This window comes from Lithobates pipiens, unplaced genomic scaffold (genome assembly GCF_037356315.1).
Source record: "Lithobates pipiens isolate NorthernLeopardFrog02 unplaced genomic scaffold, aLitPip1_a1.2 Scaffold_16, whole genome shotgun sequence".
NCBI lineage: Eukaryota > Metazoa > Chordata > Amphibia > Anura > Ranidae > Lithobates > Lithobates pipiens.
Genome location: NW_027507748.1, coordinates 64,041,013 through 64,069,007, shown reverse-complemented (window position 1 = coordinate 64,069,007; position 27,995 = coordinate 64,041,013). Strand labels below are relative to the sequence as shown.

The 27,995-nt window shown below is 42.0% G+C and overlaps 1 protein-coding gene across 7 annotated transcripts in view; it reads right to left on the bottom strand.

The window, feature by feature from the left end:
• TIAM1 (TIAM Rac1 associated GEF 1) overlaps positions 1-27,995 on the bottom strand; it is a 553,722-nt gene that overhangs the window by 227,924 nt on the left and 297,803 nt on the right. For 3 of the 7 annotated variants that reach the window (XM_077480001.1, XM_077480004.1, XM_077480003.1), the window contains one exon: positions 21,257-21,401. The exons of the other annotated variants lie outside the window; for them this stretch is intronic. The gene's annotated coding sequence lies outside the window, so the exon portion shown is untranslated. The remainder of the gene's footprint in view (positions 1-21,256; positions 21,402-27,995) is intronic. 7 annotated transcript variants of the gene reach the window in all.

Below are 27,995 nucleotides of genomic sequence, written 5' to 3'. Positions count from 1 at the left end.
AACAACCAAACCTAAGATATTACTTCTCCCACTGATTCCAAAGCATTTGTGAGAAGATGCTCAGCAGGTTCTTCTTGCAGAATTTGAGCTCACCAACCCTCTCCTATATCTGCCCAGGAGGAGGTCATTCTCATCTAGGCACCATGAGAGAAAGCTGGGGAAAAGGCAACTATATACAATTTAATTTTCACTCAAAGTTTTATTTAACTTTCATCCGGTGTTGAAAAGATGCACGTGTGGCTCCCCAGGTGTAAGAAAGCACCAGAAAATTAAAGCTAGGCATGTAAATAGTTTGTTAAAACCACATGAAGGTGAACCAGTCATCTGTATACTTGGTTGCAGGTCAATGCCTTTGCATTTAAGCTTTTGAAGCAGAACAGCCAGGAAACTTGCACTTTCAAAAGTTCAATTATGGTATATGCCCTTACCTTTAAGGTATGCTCCTAGTTACTATTAAAATAGTTAAATTGCCACAGACTCTATATAGCAGATGCATCTCAGAATTTTTGTCCAAAAGGTGTCCCAAATCCTAGAATGCACCAGTTTGCAAACAACGTTGTTCCCCGCCACATCCCACCATCTCTACTGGGCAGTCAGGCGGTCCGGTCACAAGGTTGGGCAAACAGGATGAACCATGTTTGACCCTAAGCCACCCTATTGGCCAATCAGGATGCTCATCAATAGCTTAAAGTAGCATTAAAGCTCTGATCCTCTTCTTTTCGGGTCCCCCACCAGTGCTCCTCCCCCTTGAGCACTGCCCCCCAGAGAAAGCAGCTTGCCCTAGCAGCTCCCGAGCCACTACTCCATGAGTCGAAAAGACACAGTTGCAGTTTGCCGCACCCCCCCCCCCCCCCTCCATTCTCTCCTGATTGGCTCACTGGCTGTGATTGACAGCAGTGGGAGCAAATGGGCTCAGCCAATAAGCGTTTCCTGGAACAGTTGATGCTATGGTGAATATCATTAGATTGAAAAGGGCAAAAGGTAAGGATTGGGGGGGGGGGGGGACGCTGCACACAGTTTTTTTTTTACCTTCATTCATAGAGTGTATAAAAGGTCAAAAAAAACTTCAGCATTTAGAACCACTTGAAGAAGCAGTGGGACAGGCTTCTGGACCAAGAACGTAGTGGATTCATAGCAGGTCAGCAGCTCACATTATGCATATGAGACGTTTAAAATGGAATTATAGGCAAACTTTTTTTTTTCCTTTTTGGATAGAGTAAGGGAGGGTCATAACCCCTGTCAATTTATTTTTTGCCACCTGTGACCCATTGGAGAGATTTCCTTTCACTTCCTGTCCCATAGGCAAAACAAAGTAAGAGGAAATCCCTGCAAATTAAGGGAATCCCTTGGGGACCCTCCAAAATAGTGTCCCCATTGGAAGATTTTCCCCTTTTCTGGAGACATTTTACTTTTAATGATAAAATGGGACAAATAGAGAGGGTGAATCCCCCCCAACACAAACAGCAATGACAGGGTTTGTAATCTCCACTCTATCCAAAGAAGTTTTTGCCTTTATTTGTACTTTATTCTTATTATTGAGGAAACAAGGATGTCAATGTGTGGAGTTCAAGATGAAGCCTCTACCTTCAAACAAGCCTATAGCTGCAGTTCCTGTATTGCTATCCTGACAGATTCCTTAGTGCCGAATAGGAGTTCTGTTACAGTGATATTACAGTATAAGCTCTGAAAGGGCAGAGACGGCTGGGAATTAATTTGTGCAATATCTAAAGTGGAATACACTGACAATACAGGAATAAAAAACAAGTAGAAAAAAAAAAAAAAAAAAAAACACGTTTGCCAGCCTATTCGTAACACCTATTAATTCATTAAATAACAGTCCTGTCAAAGCCCACCTTGAGACAGGTAGACCGCCGTTTATCAATTCAGGATGCAACTGCAAAATTTTAACGATTAAATCTTGGCCCGTAGTCTCGCTCATGTGCCAACGTGTGATGGATTTAATGTCAGGCGACAAAAACGTCTATTATTTTACCTCCAAAAACCCTGTGAAAAAAAAGCAGTAAAGAGACACCGGATAGAAAATAGCATCCATAAATGCTATAATTTATCGTAATTACCTATGGTAATGAGCCAAGGGAAGAGAGCGAGGCACCTGTTTATCCTGTCAAAGTTCATCACCTCATTTTGCCCACTGGCCTGGGGCTAGCTAATTTATCTGTCAAACAGGACTGACGCTAATGGCGATGCAGCCCACTTCTGAGGCTTTTCGCAGTCCGCGTCCTCTCCCAGCAGAAGGCACAGCTGCAGATAGAGAGGCATCGAGTGGGAGGATTACCCAATCTTTGCATCTTTCTGAAGGGAAGATTTGCGCTCAGCACCAGGTCCAATAGCAGTGATTAAGTGGCATTGTTTGGGCAGACAGAACATTGTGGTTTCATCTGTGTGACAGGTTTGTGTGGGAGAAAAGGATGAAAACATGATCCGCTTACGCCATTGGAGGAAGGGTGGGTGGTGGAAGAAGTGCACCGAAACAGCAATCAGGCAGTTTTTTTGTTTTTTTTAGCTCCCGATCTTCCCGTCCACCCCCTTATGTGTTGGTGGGAAATGCAAAACATACTGAGGAAATGCTGGTATGTTTTGTATACAAATGTGGAAACTGGCGCCCGGGAAAACATATACCATAAATGAAGCAAAAATAATACATTTGTCAATCAAAAAAAAAAAAAAAAAAAAAAAAAAAAGTATGCTGGGTGATAGGTAGATGAGGATCAAAATCCTATTTTTGTAGATATACTGTAGTAGAGGAAGAGAAGGTGCAACAAAGAAACTGCCATCCTTATGCCCCGTACACACGATCGGATTTTCTGACAACAAAACCGTGGATTTTTTTTCTGAAGGATGTCGGCTCAAACTGATCTTGCATACACATCGTCACACAAATGTTGACCCAAAACTCTGAATGTGAGAACGCGGCGACATACAAGATGTACAACGAGCTGAGAAAAAGGAAGTCCAATAGCCAGTGCGCCTTCTGCTTGATTACGAGCATGCATGAACTTTTGTGCGACAGACTTGTGTACACACGATCAGACTTTCCGACAACAAAGTGAAGTTGGCTAAAAATTTGAGAACCTGCTCTCAAACATTTGTGAGAGGAAATTCCGACAGCAAATGTTCGATGGAGCATACACGCGGTCAGACTTTCCGACAACAAGCTCACATCAAACATTTTCCGTTGAAACATCCAACCGTGTGTACGCGGCATAAGAGACGCAAAGTCACAAAAATAGGCTGAAGGCACCCAACAGGTGTGAGCAGAAAAAACAAAATAAATAATGCAGATGAGCTTAAAATGCCTGTGTTGCCGTTTGTTATCAAGGCTTCTTAGGACGGGATCTCCTTGTTGAGCGGGGGATCTGTCCGCTGATCCTCCGCCGAGCAATTGGGCAGATGACAGGTCATCAGCCTAGGACACCGCCCACTCTGCTCTAAGGATGGCTGGTGTAAACAAACCAGCTCTCTGTTTACACCCAACTGCCCTCCAATCCGATTCGCTAGAAGGAGGGAAACCGATCCCTTTCCGTTTAGCAGATCGGAATGGTGGTAGGCAGGTTTAAATGGACACATAGTAGTGACTCTCTATTCACTATAGTAGCGAATGGAGGGTCAGATCAGGTCTGCCTGAAAGATGGACAGGCAGACCTGATCAGACCTATCGTGTGAACCCACCCCCAACCTTTAACCACTTGCCGCCCGCCCGCCCTCAGTACATTTACGGTGGCAGGGTGGCATGGGCAGAATGAATCACATACATGCATGTCATCCAGCCTGTTCCGGTTAGGGACACACATGCATGAGCTTGCTGCTAACCCATTGTCACTGGCTACAGCGGTATTTTGTCAGCAGGTCTTGGCCAATGATTTATGGCCAAGACATGCTGATCAGCTGTAGCCAATCACAGCATAAAGTCCCTTTGTTTACAAACACAGGGCTCCGTACACAGATCAGCAATCAGGGAGAAAAAACAGCCAGATCTGTTAATAAAAGCAGCACACATTACACCTGTTAGGCACACAGTTAACTTCTTCATTGCCCTTTAATGTTAACCCAGCCAGTGCCACTAATATAGTGTAGACGGTACATTATTTTAGCGGATCACTGTATTAGTGTCACTATTGATGTCAGTGTCAGTCAGTTAAGACAGCCATAGAAGGTTTAAATCTTAGACAGTCACTGCTTCTAACCATCTATGGGCAGGCTGATTGTACCCAAGTGATAGATCGACTTGGGCACAACCAGCCTGTAGGATTGTTACATGCGATTATTGTTTCAGGGCGGGGTCTGGGGAGGGGCCAGTAGTGAGGTTGAGGGTTGGGCTTAAGGAGGCCCCAAGTGGGTTCCCCAGGTCCTGGTGCTGCAACTGCCCGTATTGTTTTTATTTACGGGAATTCAGACAATAAATTGTGAAACGCCTCCGCAGCTCTGTGTACAGCTCTGATAGTCGGAGCTCTGTCAGTGGCACAGTACTGAAAAAAAAAAAAAAAAAAAAAAAAAAACATGAACCTGGGAATACCAACTAGAACGGTGCTGTCTTTATTATGTACTTGCAAAAGGTGAGAGAGCTAGAGGGGCATTTGTAAAGGCGGGGGGGGGGGGGACTTGTGAGATCGGGGGGAGCATTTGTTTATTTCCCATCTTGACTCCTGCAACTCTCTTCTTAATGGCCTACCCTTATCCAGGCTATCCTCCCTTCAGTCTATTATGAATGCTAAACATTAAATATGACCTCAAATAATAGAAAAATAAAAAAATAAAAGTATAGAATTTGTACCATCATCCAGAAATCAAATAATGTAAGGATTGGTAACCTGATCCCCAACCAGGTTACCAGAAATGGGGGCAGTTTGGACTATTGCGGTACAATAAGAACAATATAATGAATAATATAACAAGGTAATAATAATGAAAGATACAGATGATTTTATTGATGCCAGAAAACAAATCATCATTTACATCATTTCCCCCTATTGGGTATGCCCCTCCCGGGATCCTTCTACCTTTATTAACAACAATCTCAGGTATACCCTGCTTCTCTTTATTCACTTTATTTCATACTTATCCACACTTGCTTTACTTATTTTCTTCTATGCACGTTCATTTTTTTCTTTACCCACGTCCTCACTGTCCCCATCTCCCCTCCCCTCCCTTCCCTTCCCCTCTTCACTTCACTTTTTCTTTTTCCCTTTTTCCCACACGTCGCTTTCCCAACCTTCACTAATTTCACTAATTCACACCGTTTTACCACCACTTTTTGACTTGTTGGGTTTCTTTTTTTCACATATTCCAATACACGGGCAATTGCTCCTTCCTCCATTTGTTTCACTTATATGGTTTCACAACTATTCGCACTACCATCCAATTATCCACTCACTTCACTTGACTTATCCCGATAAGCTGACAGTACACTGATTTATTTTATTTATTTATTTATTTTATTCCATTACCTAGACCCTAATCATCACACTATATAGCTTCCCCGAGTTGCCGCAGGGGACTAGTTATCAGGTGGTAGCACTGTGAGCTTGACGCCTGTTTGGAGCATGGGTAAGCTGTGTCGCTCTTTCCCCGTTTTTACCTTTTTGAACCAATTTTCTTAATTGGGATGCTGCATAAAATTTCATTATTATTATTATACTTTTTGTTCCCCTTTTTTGATTATTTTTTCGCTTTTTTGATCTAATCACAGATAACCTCCCGATGAAGCAGTATAAGTCTGCGAAACTAGTCGAGGAAACTGATATCTGTGATCAACAGTTGTATTGTGACTACTCACTGATGATATACATATGTACTGCGCTTATGTTTTTAATATTTTAATATGTAAATGATGATTTGTTTTCTGGCATCAATAAAATCATCTGTATCTTTCATTATTATTACCTTGTTATATTATTCATTATATTGTTCTTATTGTACCGCAATAGTCCAAACTGCCCCCATTTCTGGTAACCTGGTTGGGGATCAGGTTACCAATCCTTACACTATTATGAATGCTGCTAGACTAAAACACCTCACTAACTGATCTGTGACTGCTGCTCCCCTCTGCCAATCCCTTCAATGGCTTCCCCTACCCCACTGTATAAAATTCAAAATGCTAACCACAACATGCAAGGCCATCCACAACATTGCCCCCAGCTATATCACCAGCCTCATCTGCAGATATCGCCCAAATCGTCCCCTCCGCTCCTCCCAGGACCTCCTTCTTTCTAGTGCCCTTATTACCTCCTCTCATGCCCGTCTTCAGGACTTCTCCAGAGCCTCTCCCATCCTCCGGAACTCTCTGCCCCGGTATGTCCAATCAGCCCCCAACATGTCCACCTTTAGGAGACCCCTAAAAACTCACTGGACTGGGGGTTCAAAAGCGAGTTGTGAGCAGGGGTGCCGAGTAATGCGTGGCTGAGGGTGGACTATTGGGTGGGGAAGACGAGTTCCTGCACCTTTTCTCTAAGCAAAAAAAGCCCTGCAGTAAAGAAAGGGTCACCAACTTTGTTTTCCTAGCCAGGCTGTTAAAAGCATTTATTCAACAGCACATTGATCCTTTTTTGTCTGCAATACTGTACTAAACTTGAGCAATAACTGCCCATGTCAGTGCTGCAATTAGGTGCCATTTTTTGTTTTTTTTATTTTTTTTTTAAGTCACACCGACTACCTGTCTCCTACGTTTTATCCAGCACCAGAAAAGATTGCCTTTTATATGCATTTACCAGGGCAGCTGCCACGTGAACCTCTGCTATAGGTGGTACAAAAAGCTAGCTTGGCGATTTTAGTTGCAACGCACTTGAATCCCAAGCAGAGATAAAAAAAAGGCACAAATGCAATAAAAATTACATCAGTAATAATTAAATGTATTTTTAATATAAGAAGTGTAAATTGACCCGGTAATAGCCTATTGAAGTCTACTGTACAGCAGAACTCAGAGGAATGCTAATCGAAGGAGATAGAGTGTATAACCAGAAAGAACCGTAGCTGAGCAGGAACGTAGTCAGCAAAGGAAAGACATGGCAGGGTGATAAGGGTATACAGGAATGAGTGGGTTAACAAAGGTGGATGGAAGCCAAGATGTTACCCCGTTGGTTGTGGAGGAAGGGAGATGGGGGAGCTTAAGCATATTAACTGCAGGGGTGGAGCCTAAAAAGTCAGTGAATTGAGGAGTGGAAGAACATCCCTCCTGCCCACCCCTATTTATAAGTTTCATGTGTTATGGTGATTGTGTTTCATGTTGGCATTTTTTGGGGTCCTTGGAGGCGGTAGAATTCGTGTAAAACGGTGGGGAACCATCTCAGGTATGGTATCCTCGAGTGGGAATGGTTCACTGCGGAGTGACCAGGTAGCGGAACCCCGGGTGGATGAGGTCCGCTGGGTTTTAGGCCCTGGGTCAATAGGTCGTGGCTGGGGTGGCAACGATGGTGCCTCTGACACAATATTGGTATGGGTATAATGGTACCCTCAAGGATCTCAAAATAATTATATCTGGTTTTGAGTAGTTAAATATTATGTTGCTTATTTAATTAAAGTTGTTAATAAAAGGTTGTTTTGGCAATTATACCCCACCTTAGTTGTCAAGTGTTTTTTTGATTACAAGTAAAAGGGGATATAAAGGTTTCAAGGATAAAGGGATGTGGTAAGTGGATGGTTAGCTCTCAGCTACCCTAGTCCTGTATGTAGAAGTGAAAATGCAGCAAAGAATGATTAGCACCCCTTCCAGACAGGGTTGTGCGGCAGAACTATAATCTTACAACTGGGTGAACAAAAATACAGATCCTGTGGCAGGTAAAAACAGCTCTTAATGTATTTCCTCTTTCTATGTTTGCCCAAAGTGCAACTTAAATGCCCAATCAAAGCCTTTTTAATTGCTATGCAGTCAGCTGTTGGGTGTCAGCAGCACACTGGAGAGTCAGACTACTGCTCTCACAAAGGGCACAGCGCTCCCGGTCTTTATCAGTCCAAAACGCCCCTTGCACAGTACTCCAATCATCAACACTGCTCAGGGAGCATGAGTGTCAGACTGCTGAAGAACGGACACCTGAGCTCTGTGTTAGAGCAGTGGTCCGGCTCTTCAGTGCGCTGCCAAAATAAGGAAAGAGATTTTTCAACTTGCAAGCATAGACGTTTAAAGGGCAATTTCACCTTTATACCAAACCAGCAGAGATTTTTGGCACAGCAGAAAAGTGTAGCAGGGACTGAAGGAGTGGGTAAGGTGGAAATGCCCTTTAAATAAAATAAATGCTCTATTCTTTACTTGTTATGCAGCTTGAGTGCAAAGAAATTCAAAGCTTTAATTTGGCCCTAAAAGGTTAAGGGCAGTTTTTGCAATTACCGACATTGCCATGGATTTAGTTTGTCACAAGACAAGAGTTCTATGAACTGAACATAAGGAATTTAGCATACATTTATACATCCATATTAGTCTGTAACTGGACACTTTTTATGAGGTTCTGATTGAACCCGCATTTTTAGGCTGAACAGAACGAAAACCAAGTTAGTCAAGCTGCTAAAAATAAAACCTCTACAAAAATCATCCGCAAGGTCTGCTTTTATCAAATTACTTGCTTTCCACAAATACACTGCTGTTCCTTGCGGAAGTTAACTGTCCTTCACACGCTGATATGAAGGCATGCGTGTTGGCCTACAGCCTGAATAATAATAAAAAAAAAAAAAAAAATCTAACAGATTTCTCCATCCACCTAATCAACATTGATTGGCAAATATCCTGCTGCAGCTATTGTATTCTGACAGACTGCACCACCAGCTTTCAAAATGCCCAAGCAGTGCCTACATCTGATTAGAAGCTGGTGCCGTTGGGAGTGAGTTTTCTACCCAGCTACTTCCATTTTTCAATGGAAGTATGTTGGGTAGAAAGGTGCCAACAAGGTCAACCACAAAGCAAATTTCAGGTGTTTAATCAGGAACCACCTGAAATTTGCTCCATATATGGCCAGCTTAACTACTCCGATACTCGAAAGAGTAAGACCCTTAGAAGAACAAAAAAGATTATGGGGATCTGCATGACTACAGCAAGGAACAGGTCAGAGAAGAATTAGAATGTCAGTTTAATGCGGAGGGGTGTAGATCTTCATGGACTGGACATGGAAAAGTAGAGTAAAACCACAAAGGTTTCTACCCCACTCACCTGCCAAGATTTAAGTCAAGAGCAGCTTCACGGGTCTTTGGGGGTCAGTTAACAGTTTCAAACTGGGGGCTTATATGGAAGATGGTGCTTCTTCAGCTTGCTAGGTCCTCAGGGGAAAAAAAGAAAATGTGAGCAAGGCGTTTACATGTTCTCCCTATGCTTGCATGGGTTTCCTACAAGTACTATGGTGGCCTTCCACACCACAAAGATATACGAGTAGAATTAATGACTTCTGTAAAAAAAAAAAAAAAAAAAAAAAAAAAATGCCCTAGTATGTGCATGTGAAGTAGGGAGCTTAGACTGCGAAGTCTTTGAGGGCAGGGACTAGCGTAAATGTACAATAATGAAAAAAAAGCTATGTAAATTATTGGAATTGTAATAGTTTAGCAATGCCTTCAAGCTGATGGGGTGTCACTGAGGATGTGGGCCATTTGAAACTGTGCCTTTAAGGATACCCAAAGACCCTGATTGCATTGTCAAATATACTTTTGAGCTTTTATTTTTGACCATTAAAAAAGAAAGAAAAAAAAAAAAAGCTGCTGTGGCTGTTTAAACCTAAGTCACGCAGTTTATGTTGTTTTGAGAGGTAATTAAAAAGGACCTGGATTGACAAATCCTTTAGTTACGCAGTTCAGTGCATTTCCCTGCAGAGTTTGCATTGCAGTACAGATGCTTTGGAGTCTGCACTGCAGTTAGTTCTGGGATGCTGCAATGCAGGAAGCCTGACACAGGGTCTGCAGCTGTATTTACTGGGAAATGGCAAACCTCAATACTGTCCATATTTCACTTTTATTCTAGGAAAGCCCTAAATTGTCACTATAATCAAATTTAAAGAGATCGCAAAAGCCACGTTCGATATCAAGCACAACACAATCTCCGCTAATAAGTACTGTATTTAAAACAGAATTTTTACTTACAATTATTAAATGTGGGGAAATGTTTTTTTTTTTTTTAATGGAGGCGTCCCCTTTGGAGAGTTTTCTTTTCAATTACTTTTGAAAGGACCACAACATTGGGGGAGATCTATCGACAGGGGCACAGAAAGTAAAAGGGCATATACATATATAAAAAAGAAGAAGATGATCAAATAAAAGTTGTCTATACTGTAGTTCAATTTAGAGGCCTGATTTACACTTATGCTATACCTTGCGGTGTGATAATATGCATTCTGTTGTGCTTTTGTAGAATGTGTTGTGAAGGGGACCTCAAGGTTTTCATTCTGGCATTTGTCTACTCTAAAATAAAATCTAATGCCACGTAAACACGATCAGAATTTCAGGCAGTAAAAGATCGATGAGAGCTTTTCATCGGAAAATGTGACCCTGTGTATGCTCCATCAGAATTTAGCTGGCCGAATTCCCGCAAGTAAATATTTGATAGCATGTTCTCAATTTTCCCAATGGAAAAACTTTCTATGGGAAATTCCAATCGTGTGTATGCAATTCCGACGCACAAAAACTCACGCATGCTCAGATTCAACTACGAGATGGAAGCCATTGGCTACTGGCTATTGAACTTCCTTTTTCTAGTCCCGGCGTACGTGTTGTACGTCACCACGTTCTTGGTGGTCGGAATTTGGTGTGACCGTGTGTAGGCAAGACAGTTTGAGCAGAATTCCATCGGAATCCCGACGGGAAAACCATCACATCTTTTTCCGATGAGAATTCCGATCGTGTGTAGGCGGCATAAGTCCCAATGACCATCCACATATAGTTGGGTCTATTTATTGGTCAACTTCTAGTAAAACTGCTTTGGCAGTAAATATATGGGATGTCCTCAAGGCTGGAACTAGCAAATAAATGTGTAGAACTGTTTTTTTTTCTCAGTAGACACATAAAAAAAAGGGTAGAACTGTGCCCTGAAGCACAATCTCACTTTGCCTATTGCAGGCTTCTTCCACCCATTCTTTCCAGTTTGGCTGAACACCAGTATTACCCTTGATCACCTTGCACTAGCTCAAACTAAAAGCTATTCACATTTCTTTGATGGACCATTTCCCCTATATTGAGAAGCAAGGAAACAGAAAGCTCTGAACAGACTAGTTACTTGGCTATCCTGCTGATCAAAAGGATTCTGAATGTAGACACCAACCAGATCGGGACATTATACCTCAACCAGACTTTCTAACCTTCACGTCTTCAAGTCTGTAACTCAGTGTAATGAAGGTAGGAACAGTCATGTAGCTAGCAATCTTAGAATGGGGTTAGCAATGGTAATTCTTATATTTCTCTCCAAAGTTTTTTTTTTTTTTATTGTACCTAAAGGAGACTTTAGAAATTATTCCTTAACCCATCCATTTATAGTTGAAGCTGGAAACACTTGAATGCCTGTACATCTTCCCTGTCAACACCTGCCCTAGCCCAGGGCAAGAAGGCTGGGGTGAGTTTTTGCCAGCCATCCACTATTTTTGACCCCAGGTAAAAGTCATCAGCAGATAGCTACCTGTCCCTTCTCCAAGCCAGAATGCATATATGCTCGCTACAAGTTTTCACAACTCTCATTAGAATAAAGATTACATAAATTGAACATGTGAAATCTGTTGGCCAAATCCATTGTCACCTTTGGGATCTGCGTTACTTCCAGTAGGTCAATATATCAAGTCTAATAAGCCACAAAGGGTGACTGTCAATGTGGACCAATTCTTAAATCATGGCCTGGGGACCAAAGAGGATGAGGTGGGATTGAGGGACAGGGGAACTTCTACCCATTTAATTTATGTTTGCTGCAGTAGAGGGTTTTAGCATGCTGAGTCCAAGCTGTCCAACTGGTCTTGTACTGTATATGAAATGTGCAGATTTATGCTGTAAATTTGAAGCCTCTAATTAGTGACTAATGTAGCATCAAAGCTGGTTAATAGCCTGGCAGTGCGAGAAAAATACTAAGGATTAAAATGAGGCAATGATTCATGTTTAAAATGAGCAAGCGGGATTACAGACATTTATCTTTCCCAATAGTAAACCATTACATGTACACTAGTTATGTTAACATCTCTCTCTACAATTAGATGAAACACTTAGCAGCAGTAAATGAATCAATATTCCTTTTTTTTTAACCTTAAATAGAAATTCTGGTCTCTCTGTATCATTAGTTTATTATAAGAAGAAAGAGGCGTTCTTGGACAAATCTTTCCATCCATATAAAGTCCCTGCTGTGGATACCAAGGTTAGACTTAACCACCCCCCACCATCCTTCACCATCAAATACCACTAGTAATCCTGTTGCTGGTTTATAATTCTGAGCGGGTAGTTCAGAAGACATATGTACTACCTACCCAAGCTTTTACAGATATTGGTTTTGCAGCCGAGTTTCTAGGTCTTTGGTTCTCAGAAAATGACTATACCTCCCTTTGAGAGTGCCATACAAATTGAACACTGCATGAGCAGGGCACACAAAAGCAAAAAAACACTCGTGAAAAAAAAAAAAAAAAAAAAAAAAAAAAAAAAAAAAAAAAAAAAAATCGCAATAATAACCATACCTGAAGGAAGGAAATCAAGATTAGTAAATGTTGGGTCAGGCATTATACGGGCAAGTATTAGCCAGTAGTGCTTAAAATAGCAAAGATAAAGATTGATTGAAAATCAATTCCTCTATACAAAAAAAATAAAAAATAAAAAACACACACACACACACACACACCCACACACACACACACACACACACACACACACACACCTTCCTTAGGGCCGCTATACACAGCGAGATTCGCTCTTGTTCAGTCCATGGGCTGAACAAGAGAAAAATCAAGCAATTCCCCCATCCATGCTATCAGTGTGGATCAAGAAATCTCCACTGCTGGTTACTGTATTCCAGCATAAATCTGCAAGTCCAATATCCAACAACGACACTGGGCAATGTAGCAACTAATGTCTTACCTATCGTAATACCTTTTATTGTGGAAGCTTTACTTTCACGTTGATCAATTTACACTTGTCATTTGATATAATCAGTGACCATTAAGCCATTATTTGTTGAAACTCCACAGAAAGGCCTGTAGAGACAGGCCAGCCAAGAACCTGCTCTGCCAGTCACCAAGCAATGTTTGTAGAAACAATTCACACTAAGGAGCACTGATGTACCAACATGTCAGTTGCTTGACAGTCCAAGGGGGCGCATTGGTGTATTACAATATGTGACAGGCTAGCCATACATGTTTAATCTTTCTTTATATTTACCAAAAAACATACTACGAGTTCAAAATGAAACAACTTTCAAATGTATCCAAATAGGCAGGCCCTTGCACTACATGGTTTAAAAGGTAAACCTAAAAGGAAAATTGAAAAAGAAATTTGAACATGTATGGCCAGCCTTACCATAATGCAGGATATGAAACATCCTGGAAAACAAAAACATAATGCAGAGTCCATGCACAACCTGTGGTGGGACATCAGTGGGGTCCATGCACAACCTGTGGTGGGACATCAGTGGGGTCCATGCACAACCTGTGGTGGGACATCAGTGGGGTCCATGCACAACCTGTGGTGGGACATCAGTGGGGTCCATGCACAACCTGTGGTGGGACATCAGTGGGGTCCATGCACAACCTGTGGTGGGACATCAGTGGGGTCCATGCACAACCTGTGGTGGGACATCAGTGGGGTCCATGCACAACCTGTGGTGGGACATCAGTGGGGTCCATGCACAACCTGTGGTGGGACATCAATAGGGTCCATGCACAACCTGTGGTGGGACATCAGTGGGGTTCATTGATCTGGAGTCATACCATGCAGACTCCAACGATGAGAAATTCCTGCAAAAATATCTACCACCAAGACAAGAAAGAGCTGCCAGGATCCCGCTGATTTTTTTCTCTTTAAAAAAAATGAATAAATGGATAACTAATAGGCTGGAATTGGAAACTTAAATAAAAAAGCAGAGTCTCAATGAGGTGTAGGAAACCAGGAATTTTAAGCCACCCCTGACCAATACTAAAATATCATTTTTGGTCGATCTTTGCCTTGAAAGCGAACAACGCACTTGGCTATCAAGCAAAGTCCCTAAACGCAAAACTTCTCAGGGGTCACTGCAAAAACACTGAAGCCATTTAAGCTGTTCTCATCAGGAGCTCAGCTACTCCTACTCCCATGCATGCATTTACCCAGCATTTCAGCCGATCTCCAAGTAGTAATTCAGGAGGTCCACGGTCTGTTTTATTAAAGACTTCAAAACACTCACATTGTGCAATAGAAATGACGCAGCATATTTTAAAACCCATCCACAAATATAGAGTTTGGGAACAGCCTGGTGAAGAGTAAGAGAGCCACCACTCGTTCTTCTGCTCCACCCTTATAGCTAGGCTACAGAGGGTGCATGCTAGCTATAAGTGACTTTCTGGTAATTTGTTGCACAGACACATTTGCATTTATACCAAGAAAAGATTGTACTAGGCCCTAGGGTGATCAGTCATACGGTTCCCTCCTAGAACTTCCTGACCTGTATTCTAAATAACTTTAGTAAAACCACAACCAGGGGGTAACCCTCTCTATGACGTGGCAGGACACGCTGCAATTGCTGCTCAACCACAAGAGCATCAAGAACTCAACATGCACCCTATGATGGTGTTTATTCAATTAGGTTTTTGCTGGGTCTCCTATCCCAAGCTTTCTAACTGCAGTCCAGAAACTCGAATTCATTCGGTACACAATTTAGATCAAACTAAATACTTATAAAACATGTCAGAAATAATCCCCATTGAATTAAAACAGACCGACAGATAACTGACAATTCAGTGTCTAAAAATATACTATTAATTAACATCTATTAGAAGACATTAAATTACAGCCATCATGTCTGACCCACATATCTATAAAACACAATTACCCAGATATAGTTGTAATGCATTTTCATTAAATATGAACTTCAGGCAAACAGCTGTTGAAATACAGGAGAAGGAAGGAGAGGGAAGAAAGGCATGGAGGAGAGGGAGGAGAGAGAGAGAAGGGAGGGAGGAGGCCGGTCACGTGATCACGGGGAACCACTGTGAAGTCCGGTAAAAGGAGGCATTTTGTTTTAGGTTTGCACCGATACCAGTACAGAGACCAAGCATTTGAATGAGTACTTGTACTCATGCAAATGCTCCGATGCTTGATTTGATACCTGGGCAGCCCCAGACCTGATTGTTGTGGCGGCAGAAGCACCGATCTCCTTGTATAGCTTTTCGGACAGCCGCTTCTCCTCCTCCTCCCTCCTGCAGCCGTCAGGGAGATCGACGCTTGTAACTGCCCCCACAGCCACACAGACTGTCCCGTGTCCTTCTCCAAGTCCCCTCCGCGTCCCAATCCGTGACGTCCTCCTCCGCGCCCCCCCCCCCCCCCGGATCAGTCAGGATGGAGAGTGGAGGAAGGAGCCGGTAAATATGTCATATACCGGCTTCTTCCTTTTCTGAATGTAGAGTCAGTGATCGCTGACTGTCCATTCAGAACTGAGCATCGTAAAGGTTTATGATGCTTCAGTTTATGAATGGAGAGGCTCTCTGCAGAAAAAGGGACTGTGGAATCTATCTTCTGTGCCTTTCCCAACGGGGAGATATTGGGGGGTCTATTTAGACCCCCGATGTCTCAAAGCCCCCCAACAGAGCTGATTAAAAAAAAAAATATTTAAAAGTTAAAAATTGTAAAAAAAAAATTAAAAAAAAAAAACACACCACCACTACTGAGACTGATGCATATTAGTGCCACTGTCACATGACATTAAAAAATAAAAAAAGTTTCAGTAAATCTGTATCAAATGAAAAAAACGTATCAGTACTTTTACTCGGCCTTAACCACTTGCTGACAGGCCGCCAATTATACGTCGGCAGGTCAGCTCTCCTGCACAAAACCCGTAGCTGTACAGCGGCGGGGGGAGGGGGCTGAGGATGCGTGGCTGCGGGTTGGGTGGACTCTTTGTTCGCCATTGAGCCACGATCACAAGTACAGAGGCAGAATCCCCAATCTGACAGAGGACGTGACAGATCTACTGCTCCCAGTGATTGGGAACAGTGATCTCTGTCATGTCCCTGCCAGCCCATCACCCCCTACAGTTAGAACACACTTAACCCCTTGATCGACCCCTACTACTCCTTCCCTGCCAGTGTCATTTTTACATTGATCACTGCATTTTTATAGCACTGATCAATGTAATAATAATGTCACTGGTCCCAAAAAGTGTCATTTTGGGTCAGATTTGTCCATCGCAATGCCGCTAAAAATCGCAAATCACCATCATTACTGGATGTGATAAGTTTTGCACAAACCAATAAACGCCTATTGCAATTTTAATTTTTTTACCAAAAAAATGTAGAACATAGATCAGCCTAAACTGACGAATACATTTTTTGGATATTATTATTATAATAATAAATAATGATTTATATAGCGCCAACAGTTTACGCAGCACTTTACAATATAAAAAGGGAGACAATGCAGTTTTAATACAATAAAATGCAAGAGGATTAAGAGGGCCCTGCTCAGAAGAGCTTACAATCTAATAGGGTGGGGCAGTTGGTATGTATAATAGCAAAAAAATAAAAAATTCCTCAAAAATTGTCACTCTGTTTATAGCACAAAACCAAAAACCACAGGAGGTGATCAAATAGCATCAAAACAAAACTATTTGTTGGTAAAAAAAAATTAGTTTGGGTACAGCCTCGCACAACCGCGCAATTGTCAGTTAAGGCGACGCAGTGCCGTAATGCAAAAAACGCCCTGGTGATTAAAGGGGGTTGTAAAGCTTTGTTTTTTATTTTCGAAATAGGTTCCTTTAAGCTAGTGCATTGTTGGTTCACTTACCTTTTCCTTTGATTTCCCTTCTAAATTTTTTTTTTCTTTGTCTGAATTTCTCACTTCCTGCTTCTCCTCAGTAAACTTCACACCATCATCGGAGCGGGGTTTAGTCAGCCAGAACAGCTTACTGATGAGGAACAGGAAGTGAGAAATTCAGACAAAGCAAAAAAAAAACATTTAGAAGGGAAATCGAAGGAAAGGGTAAGTGAACCAACAATGCACTAGCTTAAAGGAACCCATTTAGAAAATAAAAAACAAACCTTTACAAACCCTTTAAAGGGATTAAAACCTGGGGCAGAAGAGTTTAAAAAAGTGGTATTGGTAAGGCACACAGACAGGAGCACTTGTCATTAACAGTTATGAGAGCAGGAGCACATGGGGCGGGCACTGACAGGGGGTGGGCAGACAGTAGGGAGGGAAGGAGGACACAGGAGGGCTGCGGATGACAGAGCACGTAAACTGACCACGGTGTCAGGACTCGGCAGCCGTGATAAATCATGGTCAGTTTACAGAGGGGAGGGCAGAATCAGCCAGGTATTGCAGGTGTTACAGGGGGCCAAATGACACAGCACAAGTAGTGTATAAAATGCTTTAAAGGGACAGGATCCTTTTTCTTTTCTTTTTTCCATCACACCGCCCCTTCACAATGTACACCAGTGTGCCAGCATTTTAGAATGCAGGCTGGTGTGAACAAGCCCTTAAAGTAAAAATGATATCTGCAATGTCACAAGCGTGTTGGTACATGAAAGATAAATAAAAACTATTTTCTGGTGAAGAAACAATGCAGTAATCTACAGACTGATTCATTGTGGTTGTGTTTTGTAACAGCTTTATATTAAATGGAAATGCACAGGAACTTTGTGAAATACTTTATAAATAGTGCAAAAGAGAGATTTCAGCACATAAACAAAACAACCAGTCAGAAAACAAGCCACAAGGGGGGGGGGGGGGGGGGGGAGGTGTACTAAAATTTACAGAATCTGGTGCAACTCTGCATAGTAACCTATCAGTTTCTGAATTTTATTGTCAAAGCCTAATTGAACAAGCTGGAGTTAGAAGCAGATTGGTCACTATGCACAGTTGCACCAGTTTTAGTAAATCTCCCCCATAGAGAACTCTCCCTAAAGACAAAAAAAATAATAATAATTTAGACTTTACTTACCCCATTCAAAATTAAAAATAAAAGTGATAGAGAACAATTTATTAAAATAACTACCGTACTCTTCCTCTAGACTAGCCTTTAACCTTTTTAACACAGAGAAACCTTTGCAAAAAAATTGCCAGTTTCAATGAGCCCCTGCTAAAAATGACTAGATCTACAACTCACGATACCATGCTGAGTGGGAAGAATGCTCCTTACACCTGTGGTTGTTGGGAAGAATTATCCCCTTGCAGACGCCTAAAAATATCAAGGGTGTCGTGGGAATTTATCTGAGAGGCAGAAATTGCTCAAGGAACCCCTAGCAACCTCTGGAAGAACCCCAAGCTTTTGTTGAACCCTGGATGAGAAACCCTGCTTTATCCACTCCAGCATTGCTCTCGGTGTCCTCTTTCGCCCTTGGTTGGTGCCCCATTTCTGGGTTAAATGATGCTCACCAACATTTCCTGTGAGCCGTGGCCATCACGGACACACCCCTCTGGGCTACCATCACCACATAGTGGAACGTGCCATAAAATAGCCTCGACAAGTCACAACTTTGGCACGATTCTATGCAGCAGTAAAAACCGCCCACTGCCAACACTCGAGAAGAGAAAAGTACTTATAATGTGACCACGTAAAAGACATCTAACACACCCATCACACACAGTTAGCCAAACAGAGATTGCTCCCACTTAGTCTCCGTTATCCACCAAACACTATTAAAAGGGACAATGCACCACCAAAAGAAGGGCCCCACCAAAAGCCGAACCAACATTAACTCCTAAGCACCCGGTTAAAGGTTCAAGTTAACAGTGCTGTAGTTTAAGTGCAAGTTAGTGATTTGTTGCCCATTTGTCTATGCAGTCATCGGTTTGTTGATTTGCACCATATTACACCGAATTGCCTTAATACATTTAGGTTATGTGTGCTTTCATTAAAATTAAAAAAAAAAAAAGGTATGGAGGGGCTTGAGTCAGGATAGGCTTACAGGTATATGATGGAAGAACACAGATGAAATATGCCTTTTCCCAGATCAGTTGTGAAGGTGACAAGTTAACAAGTTGCAGGGCTCTTTTTTCATTGTTCTCCACCTTTCCATAACCTCCCAGTATCCATCTCGGGGATTTCTCCTCTGTGCAGAACCAACAATTAGTTACCTTTATGAGACCCTAAAGAGTAGCTGGGTGTTGCAGGTTATTTCCTTTAAAGACATTCACAGCTGGGGTAATCTCTAATCTCTATACCATGTGTGCTGCACCTTCTGTGGAGCTGTGAACACCTGTCTGGTGTTACACGAGCAAAAGTATTCATCCGTAAGCAACATTACCACCAGAATCTACAGGAAATCTTAGGACTGTGTTCATTACCTACTACATCAAATAATAGCAATGTAATATAAAACTACTATCATCAGCCGGATGTTGAGCCCCGTGAAGCAGAACTCCAAGCAAAAAGCAAGCCCTATCATATACCCAGTGAAGTGACAGACACAGAGATGAAGCAAATCTTCCTACTGTATTTGCTGGCGTATAAGACTACCTTTTACACTTAAAATAAATGCCCAAAAATCGGGGGTCGTCTTCTACGCCGGGTATACAATGCTGCCCGATGGATGTCAGCCCCCAAATGTCTGCTAATACTGTATGTGGCTTCAGCGACAACAGTATACGCCGTTGAGCCAATCCCGACGAGCGATGTATTCCATTAATGAATACAGAGCCTGCTTGGATTGGAGTAACAACCTCGGCCAATGAGAGAGAGAGAGAGAGAGGGCTGATGATGCTACAGCCTCTGCCAATCCAAGCAGGCGTTGTATTCATTAAAATAATACACCGCTCACCATACTTCCCTGGGTAAATCCATTCACTGATCTCCTAACTACTATACATCCTGCTGTTTGCCTTTGAGGTCCCAGGCACCCAAGAGGGACAGGCAAATCTGGGACATATGACAGGGGGGTTATTAATTGCATTTTGGTGGACAATTCCCATAGAATGTAACCCAAAAGTGGTATAGGTTTGGTTAGTGAAAAATTCTACTATCCAGAGTTGTGGCATTCAATAGATCTCTGTTTGTGTTATTGTTTGATTTGCTTTATGACATAACACAGCATGGCGGATGAGTAGTTGGCATTCTTGCTTTGTGTTTTTTAATGGTTCTAATGTTTTTTTTAAATGGTGTTGCCTCAGAAGGGGGGGTAGTCTTATACCGCGAGTATTGCCCAAAACCTATGTTTTCACTTGAAAAATAGGGGGTCGTCTTATACGCCCAGTCGCCTTATACGCCGGCAAATACGGTACATACCGTAAGTCGTACCCTGTGCAGCTGCATCAGAAGCCCATGGTCCTTGTGTCTGACACATGATTTTTTTTATTACAAAAAATATGTAGAAGAATACATATCGGCCTAAACTGAGGAAAAAAATTTGCTTTTTAAAAACTAAATAAAAAATTGGGGCTATTATAGCAAAAAGTACAAAATATTGAGTTGAGTTTTTTTTTTTTAAATGGATGCTCTTTTGTTTATAGAGCAAAAAATAAAACCCGCAGAGATAATAAAATGCCACCAAAAGAAAGCTCTATTTGAAGGGGGGGGGGGGGGGGGAGGGAGGATGTAAATTTTGTTTGGGTACAGCATTGCACATTGAAAGTCTTCAATCCTGCACTAAAGCTGTCACAGAGTAGAAAAATTCTTATACTACAGTGGTCCAATATAGAAAATGTAAGAAAGGCTCCTCTCTCTCCTGCAAGGAACAGTCGCAGATTTCAGGAGCCTATTAAGTATCTCACTGTAATATGGGCAGTAATTATCCACTTCTACTACTCAGCAGCTGTCCGCCACACAGATAAACAAAATACATGCTGCGGGAAAAGCTTAACTTTAGATGCAGCTTTGACAATCTTACGTGTCATAAAGAAACAAAAACAACATCTTAAGATATGGGTTGTGTATGTGCATGCAAGAAAAAAAAAAAAAACACACACACTGGCATAATAAATATGTCACTCTGATGGCAATCATCCCAGCACAGTAGATGACGCTGGTATCCAATGTTTTTAGTCTGCAAATTAATATTCGCAATTATAACCAGTCACCCTTTAAAGTCTTTTGAGAGCTGTAGCGATATGCTCAAGAATCCCACTAATTCAAATTTCCTTCTATTACTTCATATAGTGTTCAGACGTAGGTTCCCTGCATAATTACCTATATTAAAAAATGGCGCACGGATATCCCTTTAGATGTACATGTTCCTGTGCTCACAGCTGGCTGGCAGGGATGAGAAGCAATTTCTAGACAACACCAGTCTGTCTTTCATCAATGTCCCCAGAAACATCAGCGGAGGTATGTGCTGTATAGAAATTGACATTAAAAGGAGACCCGGTCATTTGCCTATTCAAGTGGGTGATAAATTCCCAGCAATAACCATATAACAAACAAAACAAAACACACACACATAACAGTCGATTTTTCAACGTTGTTTCCTGTGATAGTTTGACTTGACCGTGATCATGCCGAACTGTGCCCAAATGAATTTACTTACCTCTTTTTTTATTTTATTTTTTAAGACAGATTAAGCTTCATTTTGGTGGCATTTAAGAACCACTGTGTTTGTTAGAAACCAGTCATACTCAGCCAGGGGTTCTGTGGAGCACTAAGGTTCCTCCAAAGGTTAAGGGTTCTTTGAGCTGTGGATGATTGACCGCCCATCTGATGGTGCCTGTGTAGTACCATGTCCAATGCCAGGGCTGGACAAATTTGCTTTGAGTCCTGCTTCACAATTATGGGTTCCCGCGTCCCATGTGAATCCACAGCAGGTTTCCGCATCGCACCTGACTCGCAAGGCAGTTCACACTGCCATATGTCAACTGCTGGGAGGTGTGTCAATACAATGTTAAGAACACCCCAATTTCAGCTCACATATCACACTGCGAACTGACAGTTCGGACATGAATCGGATCGCATGGGTGTGAACCCATGACAAAATTTATTTGGGCAAGTGTTGCATGACAGCCTAATAGCCAGTTAAAGTAGTGCAGTGAATAGCAAAATATGTTCTGGTCATGATGGGGGTAAACCTTCTGGAGGTTAAGTGGTTAAAAAAAAAAAAAAGTGCCCAAAAACAGTGGTGGTTAGAAGACTGCAGAATTGTGGAATAAATGTGTTGACAGCGTCACTTTAAATGATCGAGAATCTAGGTGTGTAGGATGGAGATGTGTGTGTAGAATGGGGCACAGACGACCATGGATAAGTGCTCGGAGGGAGGGTGGCCATAATGCTGTATGCTTCCTAGCATTACCCGCACTCCATCAACCTGACCCTGCCACTTGGTCACGAGTGAGACATTCCCATCTCATACCCCACTCTATCACCCCTGGGGACAGGGACCCCATCTCCAGACAATGCTGGCTGAGGGCAGTGTCCTCAGTCTCCTCTCTTTCTCAAAAGGTGGAACATCAGAGGTCTATTTAGACCCCTGATATCTCACCAAAACCCGAACGGGGCTGCTAAAAAAATAAAAAATAAAAACACCCTTCATACTAGTGGCAGAACTACAGGGGTCATGGGCCCTGGCCGGAGGTCCCTTCACGGTTTCTTGCACTGGGGCCCTGAAGGTTCTAGTTTCGCAACTGACCTAGATGTACATATTTCTGGGACCCCCATCTTGCTTTTGTGAGTAAAAGTTGTGTGTATTGTGACGAAGGCTCATACAAGCATAAAAAAATAAAAATAAATCTTTGAAAAAGAATATATTGTTTTAGCCACATCCCCCACACTTCTGTTCCACCTGTGTTCTCTATATAAATATATGTAATCTACCTGGAGTTTTGTCTTTCCTTCCTGGCACTAATCCATAAATAAACAGAAGCATAAGGAAATAAAAGAACACAGTATAAATCAAGGCTCTCATGTCTATTAGAAAGTCAATTTGAAAAGAGTTTTTCTTTTTTTTCTTTTCTGCAAGTGGGGTGGAAGGATTCCTGTTTGGCTCATGAATAGGAGGGAGTCTATCACTGTCTATCAGACACAAATACGGGTCAGGCCAACAGCATGTGGCTACATGTAGTACTTACTCAATACAACCTCGGCCTACAGACGTGTACTCTTAATGGAATACTCCCATCACTGCCGACTACAAATAGCAACTCCAAGAATCAAGAGAAGCCAATTGAGTTACTAATGACATCCTACAAACAGGGAAACCCTGATGAAGGCAAAAGGTCACTCAATCTACCTTAGGGCAGCCCTACATGGATCAAAATTCTTCCGGTTCAGTAGTGGCCTGCTGAAATATTAATCCATGGATGGGCAAGCTAGTTGTACAGAAGACAATCTACTGATTGACTTATGTACAAACAGCCTGTTTTTTTTTTCCAAATGATCAGTGCCGCTGGCTATAGCCGGCAACATTGATCAATGTGTTTCGAGCGTGGTAGTGATTCCCCCATTCACAATGAGTGTGTAGATTGGGAGTTTTTTTTTTTTAATTCAACCCACTGATTAAAACCCCCCCCCCAAAAAAAAAAAATAATAATAATAAAATGTATGGCAATACACAGTTTGAATCTTGGCCAGTTCTGCACCGGCCGAGATTTGAATGGGCAGGCTGAATGCACCAAGTTGAGCAATCAACTTGGAAACAATTTGCTGAAGAATTTATTTTGCGTTGTTCTTTGGTGGAAGGTTAGGGTAGTAGCAAACTTTGGGCTAGTTTTTCCTTTTGTTTAAAATTTTTATTTTATTTTAATTCACAGACACAAAAAAAAAAAAAAGTATATATATATATATATATATATATATATATATATATATATATATATATATATATATATCTATCACCAAACAAAAGACCAATTTGTCCGGAAAAGAAAGTAAGGTAGATTCACCTTGATGCAAAGTATTTGTGAGATGTTCGTAAAACTGTTCATATGTCAAAGTTGCAAAATAGTCCTTAGGCATTTAGTTTTGTTTAACCCTTTAGGTGCAAACGGATAAAGTATACATGAACGGAAAAAGTCCAACTGGAAGCAACAGCTGTGTCTGTGCAGCAGCTACATCCCAATGGGACTGTCTGCATGGAACATCTTTGCAGGCAAAACACAGCCTTCACACAGGCGTGTGCCAACAGTGGTTCTAAAGCCGCAAGGTTGTTCACCTTAATGCATCCTACCCCGCCCCCCCCTTATTCTTACCAGAGACCGATCCAGTGATGTACACGAGTGCAGTGGCTCCCGCCACCATCTCCCTCCTCATTGGACCGATTGATTGCAGTGGGAGTCATGGTCACCTGCTGCTATCAATCAAAAGCTGTGACACCGGAGCGGGGTTGAGTCTTGCTGCCTGTGTCAATGGATGGAACAGCAGGATTTAGGAGTGAGCCTGCATGAATGCCCCCCAGGGAGAGCGGATTTCATTGGGGGCACCTGCTGAAGAGGAGGGGCCTGGCGCGCCAGCAGGGGACCCCAGAATAAGAGGATCGGGGAAGCCTTGTGCAAAAGCATTGCACGGAGCAGGTAAGTATACCATGTTTGTTATTTAAATTGAAAAAAATAAATAAAAAAAAGAGGGCTTTAAGTACACTTTTGTGAATGAAGGACTTAAGATGGTCATGGATGGATCGCAAAGGCTTTAGTTCCTGGAGAACAGGACTTTGATATACACGTGGCCATCCCCATTTAACAAACGTTGATTGACTTGTGTAAACTAAAAAAAAAAAAAAAAAAAAAAATCCCGGTATCCCCCCCTGCTCCCCTCTTTTTGAATTGAATAGGGATGGAAACACATGACCTTACCAGGCCACGGTTTCATTTAAAGTCCCATGGGATGGAAATACATGGCCTTACCAGGCCATGGCTTCGTCAAAGTCCCAACTTATCTCCATTATTTACTACATGACTTGTGTAAAATGGGAAGGTTGGAAGACTTTAGTTGATCAAGTGGACAGTGGACAGTCCTGCCATCACAATACAATGTCTCAGCAGGAAGAGGGGTAGGTTCCTCCATCCCAGGGTTTTTGAACTCTAGCACTCTGCAGAAAGAGGACACAAGGTGATGCCTGTTTATATGAGTATTTAAAGTACTAGGTGTACGTTTTCTATTTACTGCACTGCAACAGGGTCTCTTTAGTGTAACGTGAGGATGCAGCTCCATAGAGAAACTGAGGAGCATCAACAACATGCAAAGAGCAGAAAACAATAGCGAGCCTGCCTGCCTCCTGTTCAGTCAAGGAAAAAATGTGGTTTAGGTTGGGTGCCCTGCAGCAGGATATTACCATAGCAGAGATGAATGGTGTCCCGGGCTGGCTGTATTGTTTTGTTTAGATGTTCCACTTTCATTTATCCGTCAACTACTAGGAGACACATTACAAAGCCCGTTCTTCCAGTGTCAGACCGAAAACAAAACTTCCACCTTTGTGGTCATGTTTCTACATATCCCAATAAACCCGTACACAAGAAGTTTGTCTAACTTCATAATATTTTTTTTCTAAAGGGGAAAAGATGAATTAGCCTCGCAGGGTACGGACGGACAGTCTCGCAGGGTACGGACGGACAGTCTCGCAGGGTACGGACGGACAGTCTCGCAGGGTACGGACGGACAGTCTCGCAGACCTGTCATCTTCAGCCTGTCCTTTCAACCCTGTGAGTCACCGACACACAGCAACTCCCAGCCTGCATAATGGAATATGGAGGTGATGCAAAGACGAGGATGACAGCACACACACACACACACACACCTTTAAAACAGGTTAACAATGGCAGCTTACACATTTTTTCCTGCCTGGTTCACTTTATTTTAATAAAGTCGGAAACAAAAAAAAAAAAAAAAACAAAAAAAAAAAAAAAAAAAAACATGCATTTCATCAATTACAATTAGTACATAAACAATAAGGCCTCATGTACACTGCTGCTGGTAAATGGACATTTAGGGGCAGTTGGGCTTTTTTTTTCTTCAGCTACCCCTGAACTCTGTTTTCTTAACAATACATGTACACAGGGTCATTTATAGTAGTTTCTAGTGAGTTGAGTTTAGAAGCATTTTTTGGAAAGAAAAATAAATGCATTCAGAATGGATGTTCAGAGGCATTTGAAACGCCAAACGCCTGTAAACACGCGTACATGCGGTAACTCATTTAGCCACGTTTTGTTTGCAGGCTTTTTTTCCTTTTTCCCAAATAGTCAAAAATTTTAAAACTATTCTAAAACTGTTGTTTTTAAACATTGGTTACTATCTGTCACGTTAAATCATTCAAGAGAGGTTGTAAAATTTCCTGTCTACATGAATCCTTAGTCATGGGTGTATGGGACTTTAACTGGACCAGATACAATACAAAATCATGTATGATAAAAATAATTACATCTTTATTGTTCAAACAGTTAAAACAGATCAGGTGCAGGCGAAGTATGGAAAGATATCATACTCTCCTGAACCAAGATACAACAATATTGATCATATAAAATATGTAGAGTGTATTGATTGTATCTCACACGTTTCATGTATCACTCTTCATCAGGGAATTAAGTTGAACAGACTCGGTGGGCTATAAAATTATCCTATCACCAACAGGAGACAAAAATAAATAAATAAAACCACAAAAGCACAGTCCCAGTGCAGTGCAGTCCAATGGTGACTGAGTCCCAAAAGGGAAAAAGACCAATGTGCATGCAGAGATCCCTGGAGCAGCAAAAGTTATTAAAAAGATATTAAAGTTGCAGAGGGGTCAATCCAGGGGCACGGCCAGCCGCAGCCATCCAACAAGGGAAGAGCTTCTTATTCTCTCACCAGGGACTACTCCACTATCACCTAGGGGAGAGATAATTAAACAAAAATAGCCCAGATAGTGATAGTGCAGTCCAAGGATGATAGGGAAGAAGTAGCTCTTCCTTATTGGCTGGCCAGGTCCCTGGATGGACCCCTCCCTACAGCTTTAAACATCCTTTGCTGCTCCTAGGGATCTCTGCATGCACTTTAGTCCCTTTCCCTATTGGGACCCCAACATTGAGGTGCACTATCTAGGGCTGTTTTCAAAGTGATTTTAACTTACTTAACTAAAACACCACAACAATCAAAGCCGGCTCTTTGCATCAATAAAAAAAAAAAAAAAAAAAAAAGCACAGAGAGCAGGGCTCAGCACCGCCTCCATGGCTGTGATTGGGAGCCCATTGCACCTGCATCTCAGCCAATCAGAGCAAGGGGAGAGACCTGAGAGCGAGGGTCTTGTGCATATCGCTGGATCGAGATCAAGCAAGTAATAGTGGGGCTGAGAGGAACGCTGCACACTCAAGGTTTTTTACCTTCATGCACAGACTATGTAAAAAAATAAAAAAAATGATAATAATCTGCAGCTTTTACAACCACTTTAAACCATCTCCTTTAGGTGATAGGGAGAAATATCTCCCATTGAGTCTGTTCAACTTATGCCCCTGATGAAGCGCGATACTTGAAACATGTCTGGTAGAATTGATACACTCTACACATTATATGATCAAAATTGTATCTTGACTCAGGAGAGGACTTCTTTCCAAGCTTAGTCAACACCTGATATTTTATCTGTTGTTGTAGGCCCCTATCACACTGACTGAGTCCACCAGTGGATCTGCCTGCTCGGCGACTGCTCTGCTAATGCAGAATGGGCATGGACACTTTCCTCTACAGGCCTGTCTGTTTCACCAGACGGATGGGCAAGGGATCCCCATCCATTTGTTTTTAGGGGATTGGATCAGACGTTGGCGGGTGTCAACGGACACATTTGCTGCTTCATAGAGCAATGGATGGTCTGATCCGGTCCACATAAAAAACTGATCCAATTGGTCTGTCCGTGTGAAAGGTTTGAACAATAAATATTTAACAAATCGTTTTAGCATACATGATTTTGGATTGTATCTGGTACCGTAAAAACCCCACACATCCATGACAAATTGTTTTCTATGTACTACTTTGGGGCTTC